Here is a 14,483-nt window from a genome sequence, read left to right on the forward strand (position 1 = left end):
AGAAGTAGAACGATGCAAGTCTGTGTGTGTGTGTGTGTGTGTGTGTGTGTGTGTGTGTGTGTGTGTGTGTGTGTGTGTGTGTGTGTGTGTGTGTGTGTGTGTGTGTGTGTGTGTGTGTGTGTGTGTGTGTGTGTGTGTGTGTGTTAGAGACATTGACTTTCATGATAGAATTAATTTGCTGCTTCGTGAAAGCCTTACTGTTAAACAGAGGAATATTCTACATTGGCTGACATGGATAGACATGCTGCAACAATCCAAAAGAGTTGTGTTTTGAGAAACCATTTGCATATTCAAAAATAAATAAATGCAAACACATTTTAATGTAATACTGAAATAAATACACAAGAATTCAGTCTATGGGCCTCTCACTCCTCCAGACAATTCCATCCTGATCCTGAAGGAAATTACAAGATGAAAAGGGAAACAGTAGATTTGTAAAGATTTATAGAAAATAGATTAGCTTTTTTAATAACATTTTGCCAACAGTTTACCAGGTTAGCATTATGAGCTAGCAAGGCATTCCCTCTCTTTTACCGCAGCTTTCTTCCCTACTTACACTGTGTACAAACAGCAAGAATCCAACATCACTTTGAATCACAAGTCCACTGCATGATTACCATTTATTCCGTTTGATGCTGGAGACAGTCCTTTTATTGGATGGTCACAAAACTTACTTTTTGAATTCTCGATAAATCAGTTAAGACAAAATACTTCCTTCAATTTTAGAAATGTTTGATTTTTACTCTCGACTTACAGTTTGGACTGAGTTTATGAACACCTTACACTACACACTCAAACTTACAACCACAAAAATAGTCCTTTTTTTTTTTTATCCGTTAATAATGTACACTGCATGTCCATGATCACTATGTTGCCTTAGAGTAAACCAGCTGATCTGGCTGGATGAGGTTGCTTGCTGGTAAGCTGATGCTGAGACAGAGGCCACAGTTTAACCATGCCAAGTCTGTTTTCTGAGAAGTATTGGTTGATACAATTTTGTTTTGCAAGTAAAATTTAACCAGTTTTTTACTGTTTAAATTTTTTCGAGCTGCATGGAGTCTTTGTTTGATGTGTTATAAATGATTCTTTATTACATGTATTAGATTGATGGATTGTTAATATTAATTCATGTAATATCAATGAAACGTAATATGATTTACCATCAAAAAGCAATACAGCTTTACAATGTTTTAGATAGCAGTAAAAGTTTGTAGAGTCAAGGCGAGTGCAAGTTATGAAAAAAATAGCACTCTTTTGCCACCTTGTGGTCTTGAAATGCAGCTGTTCTGAGGGCACCAGTTTAACTCAGATGGTAGAGCAGGCGCTAATGTACATAGGCTGCAGCCCGTCAATGCATGTCTGCCTCACTCTCTTGCCCTGATATTTCCCATTTCTATAAGAAAAAGGCCCAAAAAAAGGCCTGTATTTGCTGTTTATTAATTGAAAAGATCAATCAGGGCACTGTTCAGCTGAGTTAGTAGAGAGAGTGAGGCACTGCATGTACTGAACAGAGCTAGGAAGCCAGTGATTTTCGACTCTTTTGACCACTTAAAGAGCTTTTACAATACATACATAACTTTTACGCTTTCATACACGCATTCACACTGTCATTGCAAAGGATGATTTGTCAAGTGTCTTGAGATAACACTTGTTATGGCTTGGCGAAGAAGATGGATTGGATGTGCAGGAGGAGAGAGGGGGTGTGTCACCATCCCAAACACAGTAAGTAAACCGTTCTTATACACTAGATACTTATTCCCAGATGTAATTTTTAATCCCTATTGCAAATTTTCCCATCATCTTTCTATCAATTTATTATATTTATATTATTGCTTATTTATTGCTTTACTGTCTTTTATATCACATTTTTCTTGTATTGTTATGCATTTGCTCCTAGAAATAAAAGTGTATGTTTTGGCAAAAACTTATCTAACATACTGATTTTATTATTTAGATTTCTTCTGTAATACATGTAATAGAAATTTACAACTGTTTATTCATAAGAGGGACCATCAACAAGCAGTGGTGGTCCTGATGCTGCTGGCAATGCCTGGAAGACTGAGGAAGACCCTGATTCTGTAAACCCTTGCCCACCAAGATTTCTTCCTAAACGTACTCCTGGTGTCCAACCCCCTCTCACCATGGGCACACAAGCACCTGGAGATATATTTAGTCTCTTTTTTGACACTGAGGTGCTGAAAGTGTTGTGTGTAAACACAAATAAATGTGCCCAAAAAAGGAAGGAGTTAGGTAGAAAGTTTCTGTGGAGGGATCTCACACCTCAGGAGCTCATGAAGCCTGGGCATGTTGCTTTACATGTCTGTATGCAACTTTCCCAAGATGACTGATTACTGGAGGAAAACAAGCATTTTTCACGTGTCGTTTCCCGCCACCGTAATGTCAAGAGACAGACTTTTGGCCATCACCACAAACCTGCACATGAGCAACCCAGAGGAGGATGCTGCCAATGAGATGAGAAATGTCTTCTTGAGATGATCAGAAGCCGCTGTAAAGCCATCTACTATCCCAGGCAGCACATCTCTGTGGATGAGAGGATGGTAGCCACCAAAGCAAGGTTTAAAATAAAACAATATATGTGAGCCAAGCCAACAAAGTGGGGGCTGAAATTTTTTGTTTTGGCCGATGTAAATGGTTACACCGTCGACAACAAGCTCTACACAGGGAGTAACCAAAGAGTTTCAGGGAAGGGCCTGTCTTTTGATGTGGTGGCAGAACGTGTCAACAAAGACTACTTGGGGAGTGGCTACATTGTGTACTGTGACAATTTTTACACTAGCCCTCTCCTCTTCCGCCATCTGACCCAACTGCGATTTGGTGCTTGTGGGACTTACAGGCAGAGCAGAGTTGGTGTCCCAACCACCAAGGAAAATGCTCCAAGTCCAAAAGAGGCTCCATCAGATGGATCAGGGATGAGGATCTGCTCTACGTGAAATGGATGGACACCAGAGAGGTCTCCTTGTGTTCAACAGTCCATCCAGTGTTCACAGGGGAGACTGTCCTGCGCTGGCAAAAGACAGACAGTAGGCACAGACAGAGGGTCCCTCTCCCCAGACCCACAGCTGTGGCTGAGTACAATAAGTACATGAAAAGTACAGGAAAACCAGAAGATGGCACATGACTGTCTTCCAACACCTATTGGACATTGCTGTTACCAACAGCTACATCACGCAGAGAGAGCTCAGCATGACTCGGCCTCTGACACGGCAGGATTTTCAGGAGCAGCTGTGTGCAAAACTGCTCTGTGTGCCACTCACTTTGCCACCTCAGCCCCACCACTTTGCTGTCCCCACCAATCAAACGCATGCCACAGATAAAAGACAGAGAGCAAGCCAGGGGAGGAAGCCGTGCACTGTGTGCAAAAGAAGTACCCCTTGGATGTGTGTGGAGTGTGGAGTTGGACTCTGCCTCCAACTGGAAAGAAACTGCTTCAAGCAATATCACAGCACATAAAAAAACGCATGGTCATTCCTGGCTTTCAAATCATGTATTAATGTCAATGTCCATAGACCCCTGTATCTTTGGAAAACTCTACAGTTCTGTGTTGAGTCCAAATGTCCTTTATATTCATCAGTTTATTCAAGTGTTTTTTTTTTTTGCTATATTACCTGCTGAATAGAGGCTTGACAAATCACTGTGTTAATTGTGTGTGCCTTTTCTGTCATCTATACAGTTTCCCTGTCCTTGCAACTGCGTTATCAAAGGTCATCATTGCTCCTTTACAGTTGGATAGACCTTTTTTTGGCAGTGGGGTAAGTAATATACAGTTTACCTTTATATTTTAATTTTATGAGCTGAGATAGTGCACAGAACACAAGCAGGATCTTGTGTTGTCTGCACAACATGTCTGCCTGTTATGTTGCTTATAGGGCTATGATTAGGTAATGAAATAAATATCCAAAGATTCAAATTAATATCTTTAAAACACATTCTTCTATTAGTGTAACAAGCTAAAATGTGTCAGGATGGACAGACTTTCAATGAAAAATAAACAGGTACAGACTAGTAAGTCACAAACTCAAAAATATTGCCTTTGAACACTTAACATATTTGTTAAATGTTTTATATGATTTTGTTTTGTGTCGAGAATCAACAAACTGGAGGCCAGATGGTTGCTACACAAAAGGACTAGAGTGCCATGCTACTCCTGAATCTGCTCACTTTGCCCTTGAGGGACATCCATCCATCAGGAATTTGTGTGACAAAAACAACCATACATTTTTCCAATACTCTAAACACACAAAAGAGACAAATCACACTCAGCCTACTTTGTATCAGTTAATGTGTGAACGTTCAGACATTATACAGCTCATAGAGCTAAAAAGGCTATATTCTCATCATTACAGCTGGATTACACAAATAGAAAAGACAACCTGCAAGTTTACTAGTTTTAAATTTTTGACATTTTCTATGTGAACGTGTTATTGAAGCGCAAGTGTCATCAGCATCATGGAATTTTGTTTTCATGAATTCACCTAGTTTTGGCCTATTTTCATAACCTATTGTGTTTTAGTATCTACCTGCACAGCTTACTGCTCCTCAAGTTTCCATGTGTCTGGAGCTCATATTGTTATTTACATTTAGAGGCCAATAAAATATTACAAAAAGTGCAGATAATAGGATCACACAAAAACAAATAGATAAAAGAGAATTAGTGAAAGCCAATTAAGTTGTAACCAGACCTATAGAAATAGGGCTTTGTTTACAAATGTCTTGCATTAAAATAGTAAATTCATAGAACAGTTAATGTCACCGTTAAATCAAGTTTATTAAAAGAGCAGAGAACACAAGGCTCTTTTTTTTTGCTCCACGTGAGATCAACATTGAAAAAAGTGAAGGGAGGTTAGATAATTAAGTAAATTAAGAGAGCTCTCCAAGTTCTCCACCTGAGCTCAAAAAGAGTCTCAAAACTTGAAGCAAATCTGAGAATCATATCAGAACTTAATGAGATCTCCTTTGGAACTGAAAGGGAGACGAAGTTGAGATTTTGTGCAGCTATGTTATCTTGAGTTCAGGGTGAGAAGCTGGAGACAAAATCCATAGTCTCATTTGGCTTTCACATGGATCTCAAAGTTGTCTAGGAGAAATAAATGAAACTTTTTTGAGATCTCTTTTCTAAAATTATTTTCCTCTGGGAGTGTGTGTAGTAACAATAACATGTTGTGCATGTACAGGACATGTAGCAACTGCAAGGATAAGACATTTCACACAACACTGGATCTTTAGAAAAAAAGGAAACATCATTTTATAGAAGGGGTGCGAAAACTGTACCAATAACAAAAAAAATGCAAAGATGAGTCCACCGAAGAAAAAGAAGTGATAAATGTGTTTCTGGAGAAGATGCATACTGTACGTCCATTGAAAAGCTGGTGGAACTCACACAGAACTGCCTCTCAAACATCTCCAGACACATGTACATAATCAAGCACCAGTTTAAAAGACTGAGGGGACTTAGAGAGACCCTGACTCAGAACTATGTAGTGGTTCACATAGACTACAGTGAGAACTAGGCCTGAAAATACAACAGGGAAATAAAAGAAACACATTTGGAGGTGGCAACCAGCAAGTAACCCTCTATACTGGTGCTATCTATCAAAGTGGAGGGTGGAGTCATTTGCATCACTGTCAGCCTGCCTTAAACATGACCCCACAGCCACATTAGCCTTGACGCCAGAGGACTATCCAAATGCCAGGAACATCCACTTGATCTCAGATGGGCCCGCATCTTAATATCCAAATAAGACCATTTTTTACCTTGCTTGAACAGTCCCATTCATCAAAGGATTTCAGCATGCAACATGGAATTTCACAGTGAAAATGGAAAAGGTGCTCCTGATGGACAGGGGGGTCCTATGGTACCAGCATGCCAGATGCCGACACTTTGATCATCTTCCTCCCTCAGCCTCCTCATCCCTCCTGCACGCATGACCACCATGGGGTCCTTCAGCCACTCAGCCCCCCACCTCTGTAACTCCCTCCCACCTGACATCCGTAACATTGACTCTCTAACAATCTTTAAATCACGTCTCAAAACCCATCTGTTCAAACAAGCCTACTCACTCTGATTTCCATCCATTCCACTCCTGTTTTTATTGTTATGTAAATCTTTCTTTCATCTCTCCTTTTTTAACTTTTTATGTTTGTGTTTTATTGTCTTTTTAAAACCTTGCATGTAAGGTGTCCTTGGGTTTTTTGAAAGGCGCCCTCAAATAAAATGTATTATTATTACTCTCCTTGAGCAGCTAAAACTCAATTAATCTCTGAGGTTGTTTAAAATAACAAAGGACAACATAATAACAAGCAGTGAGTACCGCCATACCTGAAGGTTAGCAAATTATTAAATTTAGGATTGAAATAGTAGTTATGCTTCCTAGCAGAAAATATCCAACAAACTCAGTGACGTGCTGTCAGGGGAGGCAAGTGAGGTCGTGCCTGACCTTGCCACCAGGTGGTAGTCAGGTTCACTGTATTTAGATGTTAAACTTTGTGGGATTTTTGGGGGGATTTGTTAAACTATACATTCTTGGAAATGTTATGATGTAAGGAGTCAGAAAATCAATGTTTGCATTTGCCCAGATGCCTATGTGGCGGCCATCTTGGATTTAAAATAAATGGCCGCCGTGAAACTTTATTCTCAGCTTCTGAATAAGCTGGAATGTTGATTTTAACTGCTAAATCCACATTTTCAGGGTCAGAGAATCCCTTGATGCTAGTTAAAAAGCTAAAAAACTTTACCATATTAAGCCATAGATGCATTAGTGGGTCAAAAATGACCCGGTGTGGCTATTTTCTTGCAATATGATTAGAATGAAAAGTTGTTTTAAATTTAATATTCCATGTCCCTCAAAAAACATTTATTTTTTCATCTTCCCATAGAAATACATCAGTTTTGTCTTTGAGTTTAAAATTAGCTTATGTAAAACTTGGATGTGTTGGAACTATCTACATGCACATGCAGGAGAACCTTCTTGTGTCCCCATTGAACGCATGGAAGGCTTGCAAATCATTTGCTCTTTTTTATCTAGTGCTCAGCACAGTGGTTCAATCTTCACAACACCAGAAGCCACAGAAATGGATGTGTTCTTCAACATGGACCATAATTTGCTGTGACTACCACTAAAAGATCTGTATCTAGTGACAGATACAGGACAGATTCTCTGAGTGTGAGTGCAACTAGAGATAAACAAAGACAAGGAAAAGCTTCTATTTATTATTAAGTCAGAGATGACACCAACATCTACCACATCCCAATGAGCAGGTTCATCTCCCATGACAAGACTAAGTGATCTGACTGAATATTATTATATATCTTGCTGCCAAAACTCAACAAAGGGTCCTCCAAGCTGGTCATTGTTGAGGAAATTATCAAGACTTGACTTTACACAATAAGACTCTTTCGACTCAGACAGCTCAGTTTCTACATCAGATGAATACTGCAGGAGATATGATTTAGCATCGTACTTGTGGTTCAGTGTCATGCTCCAACATAACTGCCAGACACTTCCAAAGGCTCTGCATATATGCAAAAGATTTTATCAATATCAGAGTCGAGCCACATTGACCCACCTAGAATTATCTGTGACGTCAAGCAGCCTGGAGTGAACAAAAAGTTCTCACAACCATCCTGCAGATATCAGGAAGAGCTGCTGACTCTCTTCAAGCTGTCCTTGGTGTCTAGGCAAAGCTGAACTGTATCAGGTCTGACTGACATCAGCAACAGTGAATTAACATTACACATTAACTAAGTGTAATGGCGTTGACCGTATACATTCTCTAACTCAGAAAAGTGGACAAGTAGGACTGCCAGGAAAATTCAAGTCTTGGATATACCAGCATGGCATCCTGCCACAGATCCTTTGGTCATTGCTGGTTAACGATGTACCCATAATATCAGTAGAGATGGTGGAGAGAAATATCAGTGGATACCTACGCAGGTATCATACTGCAACTTCCTTTTAACAGCGTCACGGAAGAGTTTAAGGTCTCCCGGACCAGAGAGTCCATGCAGTACAGAGATTCCAAAGATCCCAAAGTCTCAGCAGCTGGCATCGAAATCTGCACTGGCAGAAAATGGAGCGCCATTCAGGAGTTGGAGACTGCAGAGGCAATGCTGAGGCACAAGGCAGTGGCGGGGACAGATGTAAGGGGAAGATCAGGTGTGGGCACCTTTCCAATGCCCCTGTACAACAAAGCACAGGGCAAGGAGAGAAGATTGCTTGTCCAGGAAGAAGTAAGGGCATCAGAGGACGAGACAAGATCTAGCAGGATGGCAAGCATGAGGCAACAGGGAGCTTGGATGAGATGGGAAGGTGCTATGGAGCACAAGCTCACTTGGACTGACATCTGGAGAGCAGAACTCCAGCACATTCAATTCCTTGTCCAAGCCGTTTATGACATCTCCCTGCATGCAGATGCAGCAGAGGAAAGCCTCCAGGTGGCTGTGGATAAAAAGGGGGGGTTCATGGCCTAATGCTGCTGGGACGCAAGTTGGGGCTTGAGTCACCTGGGCGAGGGTGTATGATGTTGCGAGACCCAAAACACCCAATGAACTCTGGAAACATCACTGATGATGCATCCATGGGATGTATCTTTTATCTCAGTCATTACAGAAATTGTTTTACAATTATCACCCTTGTCTTTGAAGAAAACAACCAGGAAGAAGTAGACGGATTGCTGATTCACCAGTCTGTACTGGCTTCACAGTAAAACCATGATGATGCACAGTTGGTGTTTTACTCACCTGATACAGATGTTGTGTACCTGGTGTGTTAGTCAGAGGTTTTAGTGCTAGTCACAGCAAATTATGATCTCATGTTGAAGAACACATTCATTGCTGTGGCTTCTGATGTTGTGTAGATTGAACCACTGTGCATATTTTTTGTGTATTTTTTTCCAACGGAAGAGTGTTCTATTATTTATTCTATCTTATTCTTTATATTGTTACTTTTTGTTACCTGCTACATTTTTATTGTATTGTATATGCTGCTGGAACCTAAATTTCATTGAGGGAGTCATCCCAAAAGGATCAATAAAGTTCAGTCTAAGTCTAAGTCTAGGGGGAAAAAAAGCAAATTTGGATGGAAGGCTTTTCCAGCCTCTCATGCATTCACTGGGGTCAACAACACAGGAAGGTTCTCCTGCATAGGCAAGGCAACCTGGCTGCAGGTCTACCTCAAAGCAGATGAAGATATTATCAATGCTCTGTAGATGCTTTTGGATGAAGCAGATGTGACAGAAGGAATGCTGTTAACCCTAAAATCCTTTATATGTGCAGTGCTCACCCAAGCGGATCTACATCAACGCAATCCCTCAACTGCTATGGCACTTCTTCTGCAAACATATGAAGCAGCACATTTTGAGAGTCCATGTCCAAACAAGAGTTTGGGTAGAGAAAGCCATTACTCTGCAGGATCCACAACTGGATCCTATGCAAAACTGATATTTAAACACTCAGATGGCATGCTCAAACCAGTGACCACAGAGGCCCTCCAAGCCCCAAACGCCTTCCTTGAGTTGGTCCAATGTAAGTGCAAATCTGCAGAGTTTAGGATTTAACCTGTACAATTATGTGTCAGTGTAGCAACCAGTGCTAGAATGATGATGATGCCCAAGCAGGGATGGAATTGTCTAATAAAAAAGGTTGCTTCACCATTCTGTGGTCTAAATGTGCATGTTGATAGTTCCAACTCATCCAAGTTTATATTAGCTCATTTTAAACTCAAAGACAAAACTGATGTATTTCTATGGGAAGATGAAAAAAAATTAATGTTTTTTGAGGGACATGGAATATTAAATGTGAACAACTTTTCATTCTGATCATATTGCAAGAAAACAGCCACACCGGGTCATTTTTGACCCACTAATTTTCTCATGTAGTTGAGCATGTTTTGTTCTTTAAAGAGGTTTTCTGACTGAAACAACAATGTCAGTGTCAAAACAGCACAGAAAGATGTTATCTGTCACTTTTTACATTCTCTCATGTGCTAATGCATATTTTGTTCTTTAAAGAGGTTTTCTGACTGCAACAATTTCAGTGTGAAAACAGCAAGAAAGATGTTTTCTATCACTTTTCACATCATGTAGTTGAGCATATTTTGTTCTTTAAAGAGGTTTTCTGACTGAAAGAACAATTTCAGTGTCAAAACACACAGAAAGATGTTTGCTCTCACTCTTGATGTTCTCTTATGTAGTTGAGCATATTTGTTTCTTTAAAGAGGTTTTCTGACTGAAACAACAATTTCAGTGTCAAAACAGCAAGAAAGATCTTATGTCACTTTTCACATTCTCATGTAGTTGAGCATATTTTCTTTAAATAGGTTTTCTGACTGAAACAATTGTGTGAAAACAGCAAGAAAGAAATTTTCTATCACTTTTCACATTCATGTAGTTTTCAAGTATTTTGTTCTTTAAAGAGGTTTTCTTTAAAGAAAACCTGGGCTGAAAGCGAAGCCTCCCCCTCTGCAGGAGACATCTGAGGACACAACAAGAAAGGAAGGCACTTTGGAGGCAACCAAAGAGTTACATAAGAACACCCTGGCCACACTTGAGACTGTCAAAGAATCACCTGAGACAATCAGTGACAATTCTGACAGTCTCTCTGACCCATTTGGTACAGACCAAGAATCACCTAAGACAAGGGACACATTGAGAGACCAACCAGAGACAGTCCAGTCCGGCCTACAGAAATCCTTCATCACGATGCCATTCTTGATTGTTTACTGCAACAACATAACACCCCCTCATTACAAGAAAGTTGAAATTATTTTGTGGTAAAAAAATTGACAAAAATGCCTCACCAGAAAACTGAAAAAAACGTAACACCCCTCTTACAAAAAAATGTGACTTTACACCCTTGTGAGAAAACTGCAACAACATAACACCCCCTCATTACAAGAAAGTTGAAATTATTTTGTGGTCAAAAATTGAAACAAATGCCTCACCAGAAAACTGAAAAAAAGTAACAGCCCCCTTACGAAAAAGTTGAAATTTTTTTATGGTCAAAAATTGACAACAACTTTACACCCTTGTGAGAAAACTGCAAAAACATAATACCCCCTCATTACAAGAAAGTTGACGTTTTTTTATGGTCAAAAATCGAAAAAGACTTTACACCCTTGTCAGAAAACTTCAAAAACATAACACCCCCTCATTACAAGCAATTTGCATTTGTACACGATCTGCACAACTACATGAAAGATCATTAAAAGTTACAGAAAACATCTTTGTGTGATTTAAAGTGACCATCTGATCTGACTACATTTAGTCACTGAAAGTGTTGTTTAAGTCAGACAAACTGGTTCTTTTACTATCTCTCCACCCTGTTACATTCTATGTACGGGGATATGATCCCTTACTCGTCAGAGTCCGTGGATATTTCTTGAAGACACACCAGCTTAAGCGGGCACGCCCCACAGCTCACCTATAAAGCACCTGTGCTGGCGTGCAATCATTGATTGTTTGATCTCCACTCAAGTCAGAGTGTTCACGATCTGTGTGTTGCTTAAGTAAAACAAACTGAAGTAGGAAATACATGTGTGTAACTACATGAAAACATTTCAAAATAAACATTCCCTGAGCAAGAAAATGCTTTTAGCTGCTAACCTGGTCCATTTAGACTTATCTTATGAAGCAGAGATTAATAGTGACAGAAAACATCTTTTTGTGCTATAAAGTGAGAATCTGTTCTGACTACGTTTTGTTCTTCAGTGTTGTTTAAGTCAGACAAACTTCTATCTTACAAACATTACACAACTGCAATATGAGCAATCATATTACTATTTACTACAATAGTTTAAGCGCAGTCTGTTGCGGCTGCCTGTGTTGTAAGACGTTATAACACGTGGTCATGCCGCCATCTCTCTGTCTCTCTGTCTCTCTGTCTCTCTCTCTCTCTCTCACACACACACACACATACGCATACACACACGTGCACATACACACACAGGTGTCACGTTGTTTGTTTATGTTTGTTTCCTGTCGTTTAGTTTTTAACAGTTGTTTGTTTGATTGAGTTTCATTGATTAACTTGATGTTTCTTTGTTAAATAAATTTATAATTTAGAGTTATAATTTAAAGAGCAGTTGTTTGTGATCACTGTGTATTTGCATTGTGACATAGGTTGGGTGAAAGGGCTTTGTGTTCGGATTTGACACCTTCAATTAAATACAGATTATTAATTATTAATGATTTTGGTATTTAATTAATTCATTTGAGACCTCCCTGATTTCAGGGTGGTGCTCTGACGTTTTATTAAACTCAGTTTAATAACAAATTATTGATTTATATTAATAATTAAATACAGTTCGTTATTAATGTTAATTTGAAAACCAAAATTTTACTTTATGAAACCCAACCTAATTGTTCGTCAGGTATTCGCTCCTGAAAACCCAACAGAAATAATTATACATTCCTAAACTGTGGAGGGCAGTATTACACTACAGTGTACAGCCTGCCGAAAATCCAACAGAAGAATCAGTTCAGTACATGCTTCAGTAGCATAGACGTCATTAAAGGATTGGGTTTGAGCGCTGGAGCGCTGAGTCTGGGGACAACGTTGGTAGTAGTGACGAAAATGTGTAAAAAGCAGGTTGCAAACAAACTGTACTGTGAATGTAGCAATGGGTGACACTTCGGATGGTGATGGTGGTGGATGGACTTTAGAAATGGAGATTAGTCAGAGGAAAGCTGCAAGAAAAAAATCATGGTCTGTAGTAAGTAGTGGAGAAGAGGGCTCAACAAAACAAGTTGCAAAAAACTGAAAGCAATAACTATTGGGAGCAATAAACGTCAATAAACAACAAGAGTGACCATGTGAAAAGGAAAAAAACATTAAAAAGGGAGATGTAGGAATGTTCACCTTTTTATTTCAATTATTGTTGTGAGTTTTATATATTGTTTTTTTTTGTTTGTTTTGTTTATGCCTCGGGGCTTTTATTTTGAAGGCAGAGTTTGCTACCTACCGGCAAACAGGATATAATAGAGAAATGCCGACAGGTGGGCACAAACGTTACGCAGAGGGAAGATAGGGCAGGTGGCTGGGAAAAAAGTAGATGTTGTAATCCCAGAAAATAAGAAAGTGATCAAAGATGTCATTGATGGAGTATGTGGTTAAAACAGCACAGCGCATCACAAGGTGTCCACTTCCTGCCATTGAGGATGTCCAGAGAAAACGCTGTCTGCGGCGAGCTCACGGCATCCTTAAAGACTCCTCCCACCCTGCCCACAGACTGTTTACCCTCCTGCCCTCCGGTAGGCGCTTCAGAAGCCTCCGGACCAGAACCAGCAGACTGAGGAACAGCTTTTTCCCCAGAGCTGTCTCCCTACTGAACTCTACCCCCCAAACTCTGAACTCTGTCTCTCTCTCAAACTCCGCCCCTCTCTCGAACTCTGCCCCCTCCTGAACCCCCCCCCCCCCCCCCCCCCCCCCCCCCCCCCTGCATATCACATCACATCCATCATCCCCCACCACTCCTCCTGGTCACACACACATTATTGTATTATAGTATGTCCATATCACCACTGTAAGTTATTGATCTGTATAATATGTACATATTCTGTATATTACCTGTACATTAGTATATTCATTTTCTCTGCACCGTAAACTGTATATTTAATCCTCTGTATACACTTATATTTATAGCATTTATTTATATTTATAGCATCCCAATAGTCCATCGAGCCATATATACTTAATAATTCACTTAATTATACTTAATAATTCACTTTCTTTAACCACATCTGTAAATGTTATAATCACTGTACATATTTAGCACGAACTCTTGCACTTTCTGCTTATTTGCACTTCTGGTGAGATGCCAAACCTCATTTCGTTGCACTATACTTGTATATGTGTAATGACAATAAAGTTGAATCTCATCTCATCTCATCTCATGTGCTGACATATCGGAGAAAGAAATCAAGGAAAATATTAAGGGAGGGGAAGTGACTGAAGTGAAGTTTGAAGGAGCAGGTTTGGTAGATCACTAGTTATGAATGCTTTTGATGGTGTTAAAAGGTTTGATTTTTCCAGAACTGATTGGGAGAAGTTTAAGAATGGTACAGCGACCATAGGGCAAGTGTTTAGTAATGGCACAGTTGATCGAACATAATGAAACCTTATCAAATATGATATTGAGAGTTGCTCCAGAGACAAAACCTTTTAAATCAACCTCTAAAGATCGTGTCATAGTCCCATGGTGGAATAAAAATTGTGAAAAAGCTGTAAGAGGAAGGAAGCATTTAAGTGTTTATGTAACAACCCTACTCCACTGAATGTTGTTGAGTTCAAAAAATGCAGAGCAGTGGCAAGAAAGGTAAGGATGAAAAAACAGTGTTGGAGGATTTTTTGTGGGACACTGGGTCCTAACACCCCAGTTAGGCAAATATGGGCCAGAATTCATAAAATGTCTGGGAAAATAGTTAGGACAGCCAGTCCTTAATGATGGAGAGTGTGAGGCTGCTAGCAA

This window comes from Symphodus melops, assembly GCF_947650265.1.
Source record: "Symphodus melops genome assembly, chromosome: 11".
Classification (NCBI taxonomy): Eukaryota; Metazoa; Chordata; class Actinopteri; order Labriformes; family Labridae; genus Symphodus; species Symphodus melops.